This window comes from Haliaeetus albicilla, chromosome 16, assembly GCF_947461875.1.
Source record: "Haliaeetus albicilla chromosome 16, bHalAlb1.1, whole genome shotgun sequence".
Lineage (NCBI taxonomy): Eukaryota > Metazoa > Chordata > Aves > Accipitriformes > Accipitridae > Haliaeetus > Haliaeetus albicilla.
Window position 1 is genome coordinate 25,530,311 of NC_091498.1, and position 15,591 is coordinate 25,545,901.

At 36.2% G+C, this 15,591-nt stretch overlaps 1 long non-coding RNA gene across 2 annotated transcripts; it reads right to left on the minus strand.

Annotated features, from left to right (window-relative positions):
- Positions 1-9,781: 9,781 nt before the first annotated feature.
- On the minus strand, positions 9,782-13,346 carry LOC138689468 (uncharacterized). 2 transcript variants are annotated; one of them, XR_011328296.1, is made up of 3 exons: positions 13,134-13,346; positions 12,860-12,954; positions 9,782-10,137 (listed from the first exon to the last, which is right to left on the minus strand). It is a non-coding gene; the product is annotated as an uncharacterized lncRNA (long non-coding RNA). The 2 variants fall into 2 exon arrangements; XR_011328295.1 differs by having other exon boundaries at positions 12,860-13,013.
- Between the last annotated feature and the right edge of the window lie 2,245 nt (positions 13,347-15,591).

The following is a 15,591-nucleotide window of genomic DNA, read 5'->3' on the forward strand; positions in this document are numbered from 1 at the left end:
GAACAGATTTAAGAAGGGGGGGAAAAAAACCCCTGTGCAACAGAAACTGCAGCTGAAGAGAGGAGTGAGAATATGTGAGAGGAAGAACTGTGCAGACCCCCAGGTCAGTGCAGAAGGAGGGGAGGAGATGCTCCAGGCACCGGAGCAGAGATTCCCCTGCAGCCCCTGGGGAAGACCACGGTGAGGCAGGCTGTCCCCCTGCAGCCCAGGGAGGTCCACGGGGGAGCAGATCTCCACCTGCAGCCCGGGGAGGACCCTACGCCGGAGCAGGGGGATGCCCAACAAAGGCTGTGACCTTGCAGGAAGCCCATGCTGGAGCAGGCTCCTGGCAGGACCTGCGGCCCCATGGAGAGAGGAGCCCAGGCTGGAGCAGGTTTGCTGGCAGGACTTGTGACCCTATGGGAGGGACCCACGCTGGAGCAGGCTGAAGGACTGCAGCCCGTGGGAAAGATCCACTTTGAAGTTTGTGGAGGACTGTCTCCCGTGGGAGGGACCCCACGCTGGAGCAGGGGAAGAGTGTGAGGAGTCCTGCCCCTGAGGAGGAAGGAGTGGCAGAGACAATGTGTGATGAACTGACCCCAACCCCCATTCCCTGTTCCCCTACTCCGCTGGAGGGGGAGGAGGTAGAGAAACTGGGAGTGAAGTTGAGCCCAGACAGAAGGGAGGGATGGGGGAAGATGTTTTTAAGATTTAGTTTTTATTTCTCATTATGCTACACTGATTTGATTGGTAATAAATAAAACTAATTTTCCCCAAGTCAAGTCTGGTTTGGCCATTGGTTGAGTGATGTCTCTCTGTCCTTATCTTGACCCATGAGCCTTTCATTGTATTTTCTCTCCCCTGTCCAGTTGAGGAGGGGAGTGATAGAACGGCTTTGGTGGGCACCTGGTGTCCAGCCAGGGTCAACCCACCACAATAATTTACTGTTGTTTTTTTTTAAATTACATTTTTTGGCTTTGATATTAAATTTTAAGAAAGAAAGAAAAATGGTTGTAGTAAATCTTAAATTACAGGAGTAATTGCTAGAAAAATTGACATTTACTGGCTCTCTCTAGTCTCAAACTTTCAGATGATCAGACTTAGCTCTTCTCTATAAAACAGGCTCAGAGACACATTCCTGCAAAGTTTGGGGTTTTTTTCACTTTCCTATATCTCAAAAATATCAGAAGGGAATGTCACTGAACTTTTCGAAGTACCTCTGCTTTAAAGAAAGAGATCTCAGCAATGAAAGAACATTTATATAATATGTTGAGCAAGTAGATAAAAAAAAATTTAAAGTCAACGACAGTCTTAATATCCTTTTTGTTACTGTAATGTCAGTACGATTTCCCCTCTGAATCATGCAGTAAAATGGTAAAGATTAAGTCATTAATTCTTAATAAATGAATATATAGTAGTAAATTTTAGTATTCCAAAATCATGGGAGAAGAGGGAGGTGGATCACAGATAGTGTACAGTAAATATCTTGAGGTCAGACTGTAACTTTAAAGATGCTGATCATTATGCTATTAGGAAATTTAATTTTTTGAAAATGAATTGAGACAGATCAAACTACTATGAAAAATCTTTTTTTTCTTCCCCTCAAACTAATAGGAACAAACTGTCATTTTTGACTGTGATAATTTTTCTTTTTTAAATACCAGAAGGAGGTCTGTATTTAAATAATTTTCTTGCTAAGAATGGGTAAGAAGTATTTAAAGTATAGTCTAAAGTACTTCAGAGGTGGTTTGCATGGTAGATGTGGGAATAGGCTCTCAGTGTAATAGTTAAAGGTATATAAGGGCCTATAGAGAGACAGATAACTTGTTTAGTTTTTAGAAAGTGAGAAGTTAACTAAATATTTTTAAAATTAACTCGGTTTTGGAATAAGGCCTCAATGGTACTTCTGAGCAAAGTCAAGATTAAAGTTTTAGAAGAACTGGTATTATATAATCCACTTCTGAAAAAGACAGAGTAAGCCAAATGTGTCAAAATACACTATTTTATTTACTTGAAACTCAACCTCAGGAAAGGGCTCCTCTTCTAAAAAATAATTGAGAAGCAGGTGCATTGCAAAAAATGTCACTACAAAAAGGCATGTCACAGTCTACATCTCTTGTTTTCATTCTTCTCTTGTGTTTTTTTTGTTTTGTTTTGTTTTGTTTTTTTCACCTGTCAATCTTTCTACCTAAAATTGGGCAGTTCAGCATTTCCTATTCCACTGCCATTTTCTGGCACTTGATGCAGTTCTTAAACTTCTATGATAATTGTCTGTCAGCCTAGCACAATATTTTACAATATTAATTGCATTCTTAACAATAACAGGCAATTTGACTCGCATAGCATCATGCTCTCACCACTTCGTGTTAATAATCTGCTACTTACCTTCCTGTTCCAGGAATATGTATATTTTAGTCACTGAATATATTTGCCTTAGGCTGTTACCAGCTCCTTTTCTTCATTTTTCTCTGCTGTAAGATTTTTCCCACAATACACCGGCCCTTTTTTTTAACAACCTAATTTCATATATACTTAGAAAATTGCAGTAATGTTGATAATTTGGGGACTTTTGTATTATTGATGGTTGCTATAGGCACCCAAGAGCAAGTTCTCAAGCTGCTCCCTTACTGGTGTCTGTAAAATCCTACAGCTATTGAGCGCAACCCAGCTTGATATGCTCTATAGTATTTTCTTCTGAATAGATGAATAATTTATATGACTATGAAATCTTTTTAGTGGTTTTGTACCCTTAGGAGAGCAGCTGAATATTTACAATTTTATTCTGAATGTTATGATAATTTTCTGTAGTACAGGAATGGTTTGGATAATATACCAAACCAAACAAAAAGAACAACTCCCATATTATTATTATGAAAGGTTTTATTTTTCAGAGAAGAAAGGCTTTGCATATGATAGTGTGGTGGTAAAATACAGGTTGCCTAATTGGAAGCTAGATAAAATTCTTATTGTGCAAGGGTAATACTGAGTGAGGAGGGATAAGAATGGAAGGAACTAGACCTAGGTTTGTCTATTTTGATTGATGTGTTAGTGTATTTCTTTTACTAGATACTTGTTGGGGTAGAAGACAAGGCGGCTTAAGGTGATGTCATATGCGTTAGGCAAATACAGCGACAGCACTGTGAAGGCAGAGAAGGGGATTAAGCAACAGGGGAGTTGGTCAAGTTTTGCAGATTCTGGAGCATGTTAGGGCTATCATCTCTGAGATTTTATGAAGCCTGAAGTGGATCACTGGGGGCCATGTCCTCTTTGTTGCATTCTGTAGACTACTTAACTGCATTAGGGATGAGCTACTGTGGGGTAGTCTGCAGGAAACATATTGAGAAGATTAATTCTCAGCCTCTTTCAGTCTTTTTTGGATGGTGGAAGATTACCTCTGTAAACATACAGGACACAAATTCAAACTTGATACAACAAAATACCCCACCCATCATGTCACCAGAGGCTGCAATAAGAATCCAATAAAATCAGCTTGTCACATAATTTGTGACAATGCAAAAAGGTGAATTGTTCAGCCATTAATTTACAATACAACTATTTTAGTAAAAAGTGATATTACATACCACATTTGTGAAATATTTTGAAACTTCCTCTGAAAAGTCAGATCAGACAAAATATTTTAGTGCCATGGAAATGTCATAAATCAAACACAACAGAGATATAGATACTTAGAAAAAGTATGTAGTACACAACGAATATGGTCGTCTGTTCCTTGGTTTCTGAATGCCAGAAGAAGCAGATGCATAGTTGGCTTCAGTGATGACTTGGCCTGTTACAGTGAACCTGCGGCCAGAGATAAGTTTTATATAGTGTGCTCTTTATGTTTCTTTCTGTTCTGTGTCTTTTTCAGGAGACAATGTTGTATCGAAGTTGTGTGTCCTGTGTCCATTGTAAAGTGTCCTAGGGGATCAGGTAGTAACTTTTGCTCTTAGGAAGGATTTTGAGCTTCATTTGACACTCCGCACCAGTAGAAGAGGAAATATTCAGGTTTTGGTTTTCCTGTTCATGAGGAAAAATTTAGGTTTCATTTTTGCTCTTCAACAAATGCAGAATGCTTTTACTTTTGTCCCTACTTGGGTAGAAGGTGATTTGAGCTAATATCTACAGAAGTGTCTGATGAAAGAAAAGAGTTGGTACTACAGTGAAACCTGTAACTGTTGCATGCATGCAATAAATGATGAGAAATAATATATAGTATAGAGGGCAATCTTTAGAATCCCTAAAGCATTAAGTCTGTAACGCATCTGCAAGAGTTTCCTATAGATGAAACAGGTAGTTATGCTTAACATGACTACGGTGGAAATAGAATGGCTTAACTAACATTTATTGATACCAATATCCTACTTAATATAAAATTTGAGCACTTCAGCTGAACCACAAAAACCTCTTGGTTCTTGAGATTACCCTTCAAACCACCTTACCACTAAATGCCAACATTGCATAGAGAAACAACTGTTGCTATACAACGTACTTCTGTGCACACCTACAATCACCTTGTGATGACAATGAAATGGTAATGTATTATTATACTTGTACAGATCATGTGTGATTTTTTTGAGCAGATAATGACACATACTCCTACTGTTTCAAATTATGAGGAGGAGTCAACATGGAGAGGTATATGAAAGTAAACCTTATGTTTGCTCCCCCTACAAAGTGAGCCTACAGAAAATCTACTGCTACAATAATGATTTTGAAATACTGGCTTTCATAAGCATCAATTTTTACAGTTTTTACATCAGTAATGAAACACTGCACTAGCTTCTTACTCACTTTCATGTGCAAGTCAGAGTATTGATGAATATATTCAAAGCCTTACATGATTTAGCCCAGGAGGTTTTGCCTTTTTTTTTTTTTTTTCACCTCCTATCCTATTGTGATAGCTAAGACAGTGCTACAGGTTTTGGGGTAGAAAACTGAGGAGGAAGACCATACTGATATATTTCTTTTTTTTCTTCAGCAGAAAGCAGAATTGTAGAGGTCACAGTTGCTAGAAAGCTAGTGCCATTATACAGTATTCTTTTTTCAAGTTTATATGTAATCATGCACATCTTTCAAGGACATTTTACAGCTTATACGTAACACCATCTTATGCACCAAGGTATCATGTAGAAATATATATATGTTATGTGACATCAAATCTCTTCATTATATTATGTCCTTCATAGGAGACATCATTGAATTAAGGTTATCTCAAAAACAGATAATAATAATACCCATAGTATTGAATGTAACAGAAACTATGTACAGTATTGAGAGGTTGACTCATGAGCAAAGCACAGTAATGTTTATAGGTTTTAAGTCTGAAATTCCTTTTCAGGAGAGAACTGCTTACTGATGATAAATTCCAAACAAGACATTCAGGAGATGGTGTCTCCCCATGCAGCAGGTCCTGTACAGTAAGCAGCTGCTGAAGTAGCTTCACCTCTCTCTCTCTTTCTCCTTATCTGAAAAAGAAGCATCTCATTACATGCATACTGAAACATGCTAACTTGTATTTGAGCTTGAACCATATTTTATTGGAAAAAGGACCTATGTAAGTTTAAAGACTGCAAAGACTGAGAATCTGTCAGAGCTCTTGACAAATTGTAGTAGATATTTAGTTTCTGTTTCAGATGGACACTTTATGAAGTTCCTCTAGGGTCAGTATTGATATTGACCTTTTCCACTTGGCTGGAAATGCATTATATCCTGTGGATGATATAAAAGATGATATTGGTAAAAAAAAAAAAAAAAATTAAAAAATTATTGCTATAAAGCTCACAGTGCAGTGCTTTAAAAGCATGTTTTGAGCTCTACCTTAATGTCACCATTATTAAAGCAAACCAGTATATTGTTAAGATTTCAATCTTAAAGGATTTTCTTTGAATTCTGTAAAAGTCTTTGAGATAACTATCTTTAGTCTGTATATTCTTTCCTCTGGCTCACTGACAGTTTCTGAGTAACTTCTTACCACTGTAAAACTGCTCACAATTATGACATCTCTCATACTGGTATAGAACTCACTTAAAATATTTGAAGCACATCTCCAGTAGCCCTCTGTAATACATGGAATAATATATATGTAAAATCTAAGTTTTTGTTGTTCCCTGCTTAATTTGACTTTTCTGTACTGTGATAAATTCTATTATTTTCTATTTTTGCAATAATATCTACAAAAATGTTTACAACAGCCCCAAAGTGTGTAATTAAACTAAATATTAATAAACAAGTACATAGCTCCATAGCTGTATTGATACAAATGAATAAATGGTATTTTGTGTTACTTTTTATTGAAGTTAATGAACCAAACCTGAAGTTGTTGATGTCAGTGAGACTCTTAACTTTACTTATATAAGACCTGGCTCAAGACCTGTATTTTTTAATTCAACTTGCTCTTCATTTTTCTTTGGAAGACAGTCATGTTTTAGTGATGGTGTTAGCGGAGGTGTAATAATAACTGTGCTTGTTGAAACACTTTTTCAGCTTCTAGCATTTAGTCTGCTCCATGTTTTGGAATGAATAAAGAGTGGATTGCAAACTGTCGTAAGGCTCTGTACTTAGAACATGTTCTGTTTGTTTCCAGGTAATTTGTTGAGCCCACGCTTAAATACAAGTGCTTTCTGGCAAGATCCCCAGCTCATAGTTTACTTAATTCTTCATCCCTGTTTTTACCGAACCCTTTATTTTAGTCTCCCCAGTTCCAAAGAAGTTACAATACAGCCTTGTTAACCTGATCATCTTCATCAACTTCAATTATTTCATCATACAACACCTAAATCTCTGATGTTTATCTTTTATTCTGGGTTTACACGATATCATTATCATCATCATTATCTCCTAAATTCTTAATGCACAGTTTCAGATTATATTAATTAATAGCATTCCTCTGCAGTTCATAATTCCAGTTCTTGAATGGCTGAAATTTACTTGATTGTACATGAAAGAGCTTTGGCAATAGTGAATACATCATATTTTCAACCTTTTCACGGTTTTGTCATTCAAAGAGTTTACAATAATGTATAAGGGTTTTGACAGTGGCTCTGTGTATCGTATTTATAATGAAGAAACATTTGACAGTCAATCAGATACTGATTTAGACTGGAATTTTCAGACTGCCCAAGTGATGGATGGAGGGGTAGGTGGATACATACAGAAAATGCATGAGCGCATGCTATAGATTGGTTTATTACACTTGTGACTTAAAGATACAGTTAAATTGCTACAAACTTCTTTATGGTACTAGCAGTTTAGATGCCTGTAGAAATTGTCCTATAGGCAGAATGAAAAAATTTATGACAAGAGTGATAGCTACCAGAATTCGTAGAGGAAGGCTCTTTGTGGGATAAATGGAAAAATAGATTTCTTTGCCTTTCAGAGTACAGGAATTCTGAAGCATATAGAAGAAAATTGCTTGTAAAAGATGCCCGTAATTTGCCACTCAGTCTTGCAAAACTCTTAGAGGACTTGCAAGAACACAGTATCTGAAGAGGGGATGGGATTTTATAGAACAGGTTAAAGTGTAAATGGATTTTTTATGGTTTGTGCAGAAAGTTCATGGCAAGCCTTGTATTCAGAACAGAATATACATCAAAAGCACTCTTAAGATACTTTGTTGTGGCTGATATATCAGGGATTTCAAAACCTGAGCGTCTGAAGGATTAAGTGTTTAGAACTGAGTACTGCAACAACTGGTTGGCACAGAAGACCAGTAGCAAACATTAATTTTCTACTTTTAAAATCAAATCTTTGCACTAATATCCAGTAAGAGGAAGATTTTGTAAATAAAATGAATGAGATATGAAACATGCTCAGAAAGAAATTTGGATTGTGCATGAATTGTAACTGTAATAATACATGTTAGCAATAACAACTATACATTTACATAGGACTTTTGCATGCATTGAAAAAACATACTTTCTCTGCTATAAAGGTCTTAAAAATCTAAGTAAAACAAGATAAATTATGGCAATCTGTAAAAGTTAAGTAAAGTTTTCTAAGTTATAGAAAAGAGAGTCAGATTGTTTCAAGTGCAAGAAAAGTTGAAACAGGAGAGAGGAAACTTCTGTGATAGAGAAGGATGGACACAGGAGACTGAAAGAAAGGTTCAAAGCTGAGATGAGAAGGGAAATAGGGCAGACTGTAAAAAGGCTGGAGCAGATAGGCTGGATTTGCTCTGCTGTGGAGCCCAAAGCTATAAAAAAGATTTAAGGTGCAAATTGATGTAATTTGTGTAGAAGTAACATCCAGGCCAACTGCAGATAGTGAGAGATGCTAGATGTGGACAAATGTTAGATACAAAGTAGTGTAGCTAATCAAGTTTCCTTCAAATGCTTGACCCTGTTATATATGCCTCTTCCTTTAAGAGAAAGCTATCGTTCTATCCTCGATTCACCCTGTAAACATCCATGTGATAGTTAATAATGCTGTTCTTTTCATTTAATTTTAGTACATATACCAGTCTTCAACTGGTAACTAAATAAAACTGTTGCACTATGAACATGTCAAATGGGGGTTTGGTTTCTCTTTGGACAAATAACATTAAACAGCAGTTTTCAGCTCTGAAGCTTTTGTACGTGGGTGGAGGGTAGGCTTCACTTTAGGTCAGGATTGTGAATGTCTTTTTTTATACTTATGGGTATTTTGTAGACTTATAATTCATTCATTTGGGTTTAAGTACAGCAAAGGCTTATGTCTTCTGGGTTTTATGTGGAGTTGATACAAACTGAAGAAAACAGAACATTGACAGCTATGTCCCAAAAGTAACATACTTTTTCCCTCCAACCACCTCATACTAGTTTTATATTACAACTGAGCTAGTTAATTTTGGCCTGTTTATCCTAAAATGCCCTTTAAAGTCTATTAAAACTCCTTCTTGTTTTTTTTTTTTTCTTCTGGGTGTTGTGTTTTCTGAAGCAAAACAATTCCCTGAATTATTTTCAATTCTTGGTTCACTTGCAGACTTCATGTCACTTAGTAGGGAGGTTTTTATTTCTTTCTTTTTTTTTTTTTTTTTGTCTTTCTAACTTCTTTTTATGGAGGCGAGGTAGCTAGTTTGTGTCAGAAGAGGCATGCTTGTAGTAACAGCAGTCGTTTTCATGGTCTCCTTTAACATTTCCACAACAATTAGCTCTTCTGTTAGAAACTGAGAGGTTCAGAAAATGAAGGTACAGCTCAATGTATGTGACCTTGCACGATGCTTGACAAAATGATAATGGCTGATTGACTCTGTATCCTATCTTCTGAGTTATGATGTGGATACCACACCAGGGGATGTTTGTGGTCACTAGTGGTGCTGGTAAGATTCCCTTCCTCACCCTGTAGGACTTCAGTTTTGGCATACTGTCTAATATCTGGAAGCTAGATTCCAAAAAAAAAAAAAAAAAAATTTAACCCGCCCTCCCTTAGGGCTCTGAGATTAATCTGCTTTGAGTAAATGTTGCCCTACATCACTTTGTGAAATGCTGTACTGTGACACAGTCAATCATTATCACAGTAGTCTTAGTTCATGTTTAGTGATGTTGTCATCTTTTATACTATTGATTTTCTATGTTGGTTTATGAGATTCTGAAGTGCTGGTTTTGCTTTTGCAGCACTGTTTTAAAAACCTTTGCCTTAAACTTTCCCTTGCACAAAAAAAAAAAAAAATCATGGAGTTTTTGGAGAGGAAAGAGAACATAAGAAACTAACACCACATCATTGAAATAAGAGAAGACTTGAATGAAATCCTGTAGAGGAACAAAAGTATACTTTTAATTGCGTATTTAATTTTAATTTTGAGATATATCTACAATAGATTTAGTGAGCAAATATGTTGTTTATAATCTGTCCTTCGTGTAATTGTAACACCTACAGGCCTCAGAATAAGATGGGGTCTTCCTTGTGGAAGGCATTCTTTCAAAAAACAGTCAAGGAAAAAATGTACTTGCTCTAAAGGATTTCATTGTCATGGTTTAAAGGTTAGATATATATCATGGTATAAAGGTTTTTGGTACTTGGTTTTACAAGTCCTGCCTTCTTGGACTTGTTGAATTTTACTTTTTTTCCCACGGTCAGGGTGGAATGTCAGTGTTCCATTTGGAGACTGAGACTCCACTTACCCGTCAAGCTTCCTTACAAGTATAAATTGAATTTAGCATCGGCAGTCATCACTTTTAGATTCTGTGGAGAGATGAAATAAATGCATCCTTTTTCCTCTCCATTTTTTCCAGGTTTTGCCCATGTATTCTGAATTCACAGTAAGCTGCAATATATTTGCCGCATAGAACCAGGGAAGGTGCTAATGAAAATATCAAACAGTACTAGGCACAGAAGAGACTGATATAAGAGTCCAGTCCAAAGGCTTTTCTTTCTGACAGGGATCCAGAGGTAACCACTCTCCGAGTGGGCTTCTATACCTGTACAGAGGTGCATCATTTCCCTTTTTTGATTCCACTTGCTTTTGAGTCATTTATTTGATAACTTGTAGTATTTTTACAGCAGCTGAAATGTCAATGGCTGGCCTGGCTGCTAACCCCTAAATTTCTTCTACACCCACTCCTTCCTCCTCATTTTAAAATATACAGTATATTTCTTTTTCCAGAGTTTACCGTGAAGCTCTGATATTCTCAGGCAATCTACCTAAACAATTCAACACCCAATTTTTTGTCTGGAGAATCCTTTATCCATAAAAGTACATTTGTTTTTCATCTCTTGACTAGACTGTTAGAGCACTTTGAATGTGGGTACTGCACAGGCTTAGGTAGCTTTCTAGAATGTGTGGCAAGAGCCTTTCTTCATCAAAGTAATGTTTCTTTTAACACTAGAAACAAAGCTTTCAGTGCGGAAAAAAGACTTGGAACAATCTTTTTGTGAGCAGGCCTATAAATCTACCTAACCATGAATCTTACCATGGATAGATGACATCTTTGGCAGGTGAAGCTTTTTTAACAGTCTCATTAGGATTCTATATCTGAATCTAATTCCCAGAAAGAACTACTGCTTCTCTTTCTTGGAGAGTATCCAATTTTAAATCCGTACTTCACGTCTCTGGGATCTTCTGTCTTGAAGCTCTTTACACAAACCCAGTTTTATAGGTTGACTATAAATTAGAGTTCTGAGTTTGTTCCTTAACAATACTGTATATGGAGATGCCCATCTCGAAGCAGTCATTTTCTTCCTGCCTGCATCTCCAGACAGAACCTCAATGAATTTATTCAGACATTCATCTTCCCTGTAGCAGGTCAACATGAAGTATTAATACATTATTACAAGGCAGCTTCAAATCCATCACAATAAGAGACAGAATGTGTAGGCATATAAAGAGAAGAATGGAAAAACTGTATGACGTTCTCAAGGTCATAGCGTAGGCTTGCAGCAGAGCAGGAGATAGAAACTGGGTGCTCTGGATTGCAGAAAGTATGATCTGGCCATGTTTCTTATCAAACATACTTGCAGAAGCTTAAACAAATAAGCCCAAACCAAGGTAAGATGTAATCCTGATTCAAATTGTTAATATTTTTTTTTTTTTTTTAAATCTTCTATTATGGCTGATGATCAATAGGCTAGGTAACTGGATTTGTAGCTTCTATTTTCCTTGAGAATTTTGCAACCTCAAAAATATATTTAGTGAGTTATTAAGGCTTATTCTTCTCTTATGTGCTTCTCAATTAAATTTTATCACCCCTGTTTTGAATGATACTGAAGAGGTAGAAAAAAGTTAAGCTGAAGAACAAGTTTACAAAATAAATTAATATACCACAATAATAAAATTAAGATTAATAAAATGCCAGACATAAGACAAAAGCAATAAATGAACTATGTTGTAATGCCAATTTTAGAGTAAATACATTTTATGTCAGTTGTCCTTTAGTGATGAAATTAGAAATCTGGTCATGATAAAACTGTAAATAACTGTGAGACCAAATCTTCAGGAGGGATAATGAGGTTCCATCATCATTAACAGAGTGTAAAATCCTGCTAGGCAACTGACACATGACTTTGCTACTAACTCCATTAGGTAAAGACACACTTTTTGTCTAGTGAGTTTAATAACAATTTGGACTGAAAGTGCAAATAAGATGTTTGAATTGGAATATGCCAAATACAGAATGTTGCATATCAGATTATAATGTGGGCCATCCCTGTTCTCAGTATTGTAGGTCATTTTGCTTTCTCCTCTGTCAGTATAACATTTTTCAGAAGTGCTAATGCTCTGGTGTTACTGTATACGCTCTTCATTTTCTCCACATTACATGTATTAACAGAAGGAAGAGGAAAGGCAGATTAATTACATTTTTTTGGTCCAAGGAATCTGAATCTGGTAGTTCTATTCCAGTTGAAATTATTCGTATATCATCTTATTTTATGGGAAACCACCAGCAGAGTTCTTAAGAAATTACTCTTTCTAGAGAACGCAGTGCACAGCATTTTCCCATTATAGTTTTTCCCCTCCTGGAACTGTTCCCTGTAATTCTAAAAAGAGCATCATTCTTAAACTCTGAAAGATGGTACAAAGAGTCTTCTGCAATGGTTTCTATTTTCTTCTACAAATCAAGAGTATAAAATGCAGAACAGTAGTTTGAACTGAAACACATTATAATTTTTTTGCAGAACACTGAAAAGCTTGATTTTCTCCATTGCCTGTAGTTGTAGTAAAGTGACAAGAAAATCTCTTGTAGTACAGATAGCCTAGATTTGTCATAATTCCCAGTGTGTCTCCCTGGAACAGTGGCATATAGTTTATTCACTTTTCTTTGTGCAAAGGGAAAGTAAAAAGCACAACTAAAAGTAGGTAGCCGGAAAAAAAAAGTACCAACCTCAGACGTTTTCTAAACTATCATTTTAGAGCTGTACATGAACTGGTAGAAGAAAAAAACAATAAAATAATTTAAATGAAAGGTACCTTCATAGAGAAGTCATTCAGACATGAGCTTTGAGGAACAGATTTTTGTGAGTCTTCAGATGAGCAGACAGGAGAGGGAGAATCTTCTCCTAGATCTTGAATAAGCATTACCTATGATAATAGCAGTCACCTTTGGGAGAACATAGGACTTCCACTACAAAGCATAGTAGAAATAGAGATCCTGAAATATATAGGGCTATAATCATGCCCCCCTACCCTCTGCAGTACATTTAATCATTTCTATGGTTATAGTACTTTTTGTATTTGCACTCACATTGGGCTGCCACAAGAGGACTTTGTAGGGAAGAATCAGACAAATCAGCTTCTTTTTCCAAAGTACAGTTGCATTCTCTCCTCCATAGTGATGTCCCAAATTATCTGTCCCTGTTTAAGCTGTACAAATACTTCCCCCGCCTCATTTTTTCTCGTAGAAAAATCTCTCTGTGCTGCAGATTGTTCCCTCACAGCATTCCCTACTGTATTGCAACTGTCCTCAACTCTGACTTTTTGTAGCATTGTGCGATTGAAACACTTAGGAAATCTGAATAATCACATTTCTCTCTCCTGATTCTTGCATGCTTGGGGTTGCAAACACAGCCAACACTCATGCATTTGCAGAAGGTAAGTGATGTCATGTGTAAGAGAAGTCATAGAGACTTCTGCAAATAGTGCAGTGTTTGTAAGCAAACTTCCTGTTGGCTCTTGTAGGTAGTCTACAAATGTAATGTTAAATCTAGCCCTAAATTACTGGATGGCTTTATATCAGTACAGTACAAGAAAGAGTTCAATGCTTTCACTACTATAATGCTGCTTAGGTGACTGAGATGCTGGTTTCAGAGGTGCACATAAGAGTGACAAATGAAGAAAGATGCTTCTTAAGCAAGAGTTTTCCATTTCAAGTGAAAGAGTCTAATGCTGTCTTTTGTTAACAATAGCTGATCTTAAAGCACGTTAGCACAGTTGGTTATATATTCTCATCATCATTTGATGGAATGGGAAAGTGAGAGTGAATGTTAAATGTATTTTCTCCACCCCCAAATGTTGCCATTTAAAAATCTTTCCCTAAATATTTATTCTGTATTTATGAGATCCTTATTTCTAAGAATTTTAGCTACTAAAATGCAGATTTATGGGAATAGGTTGAGATGCCTTTTTTTAATCTGTAAAATGATTAAGTAAATTCTTGCCAAACACAAGTAGCCTGTTAATCCTTAAGAACCTATGTTATGTGAAGATGGTCAGCATTTGGATGCATAAATTGATTTCTCTATCATGACTAGATACATTATGGAAGAATATTCAACTCAAGAAATATTACAAAGTATTATGATTATTAGTGATTATAATGAGAATTTTTTGCAGGTCAGAAGAACTGCTGTTTGCTCACTGTTTTCTATGGCCAATCAATCTTCAACTCTACTGCATGCCTGCACAATGCAAATACACAGCTGTGCCTATGTGTATGAAAACCATGGAACATTAAGGCTCACAGGGTTATTCTAGCATGTAAAATTGAGTAGCTGTTTAAGAAACTTATTCAAGGAGGGTCCTGTATACTGCATGTCACTGCATGTGTTTTCTTTAGTATGTTCCCTTTTTCTATTGCTGTTCCATTTTTCTTTACATCTAGTTTTACACTGCCCAGTATTTTATACTTCATTCCATCTTTGCTCTTTTTACAGTATAATTCAAAATCAGTAAAGATGAAGCAAGCCACACTTCGAGGGCAAGTCTTTTTAAACCTACACGTTCATCTCCAATTAATCTGGTTTCCTGCAGTAGGTAGAGTGTCCTTTTATGTGAAGTGCTAACTCAAATCCATCAAACATTGCAATAATACTAAAGTGCCAGAAAGCAAATAATGCAGCCCTGATTCAAAGCCTATTGAAAAAAATGGAAATCTCCTACTAATTTCAGTGATCTTTGGATCAAATCTTTCAAGCCAGTGTGTATATATGTGCTTCTTTAAATATGTTAAAAGCACTCCACTGTCTTAGCTGGCATTGCAGAGTGACCAAAAATAATTGCTGTATTTTCCAAAGATGGAACAGCTAGTATGGTCTTGGTATTTGCAACAAGGATGAGCAGATGTTATGACTATCTGACATCTCAAGATACTTTTGTCTTCAGAAGGTTTGTAAAGATAGTTCTGGTTTCAAAGCTTTATCCACATTTTAATTTATTCTCTTTCCAGAAGTGATTATGCATGAAAAAAATATGTAAAAAAGTACTTTGCTTGTTAAAGGGACCCATGATTTACACAGTCCATTAGGAATAGAAGTGCATACAAAACCTAGCAGCTAATGACCTAGATGCACTATTCTGCATTTTTTTTCCCTGAACTAGATTGCATCTTTCCCCCCACTTTTTGGGGTTTTTTGGGTTGGGTTTTTTTTTTTTTCGTAATAGCCTTCTTGGTTTTTTCCACTTTAATGGCTGTCTTTTCACTGCATAGTTTTTGTTTATACTTCCTTTTAATCTGAATTGCTGAAGCTAAAATATTTCAAATAAGCAAAAAGAATTGGAAGGTATCTTGTTTAGATATAATCTCAGATGATGATTCATTAATTATAGCTAGACTACATAAAGGTATAAGAGAATAATAAGGGATAATATCTGGTGTTAGAAGAGATGAGGAGGAAAGGAAAAGGGTTTTTGTAGCATTTTTTACATTAAAGGAACAACTAAGCTATTTGGCTGTTCATCGTCCCATATCATTGTGGATGCTATCT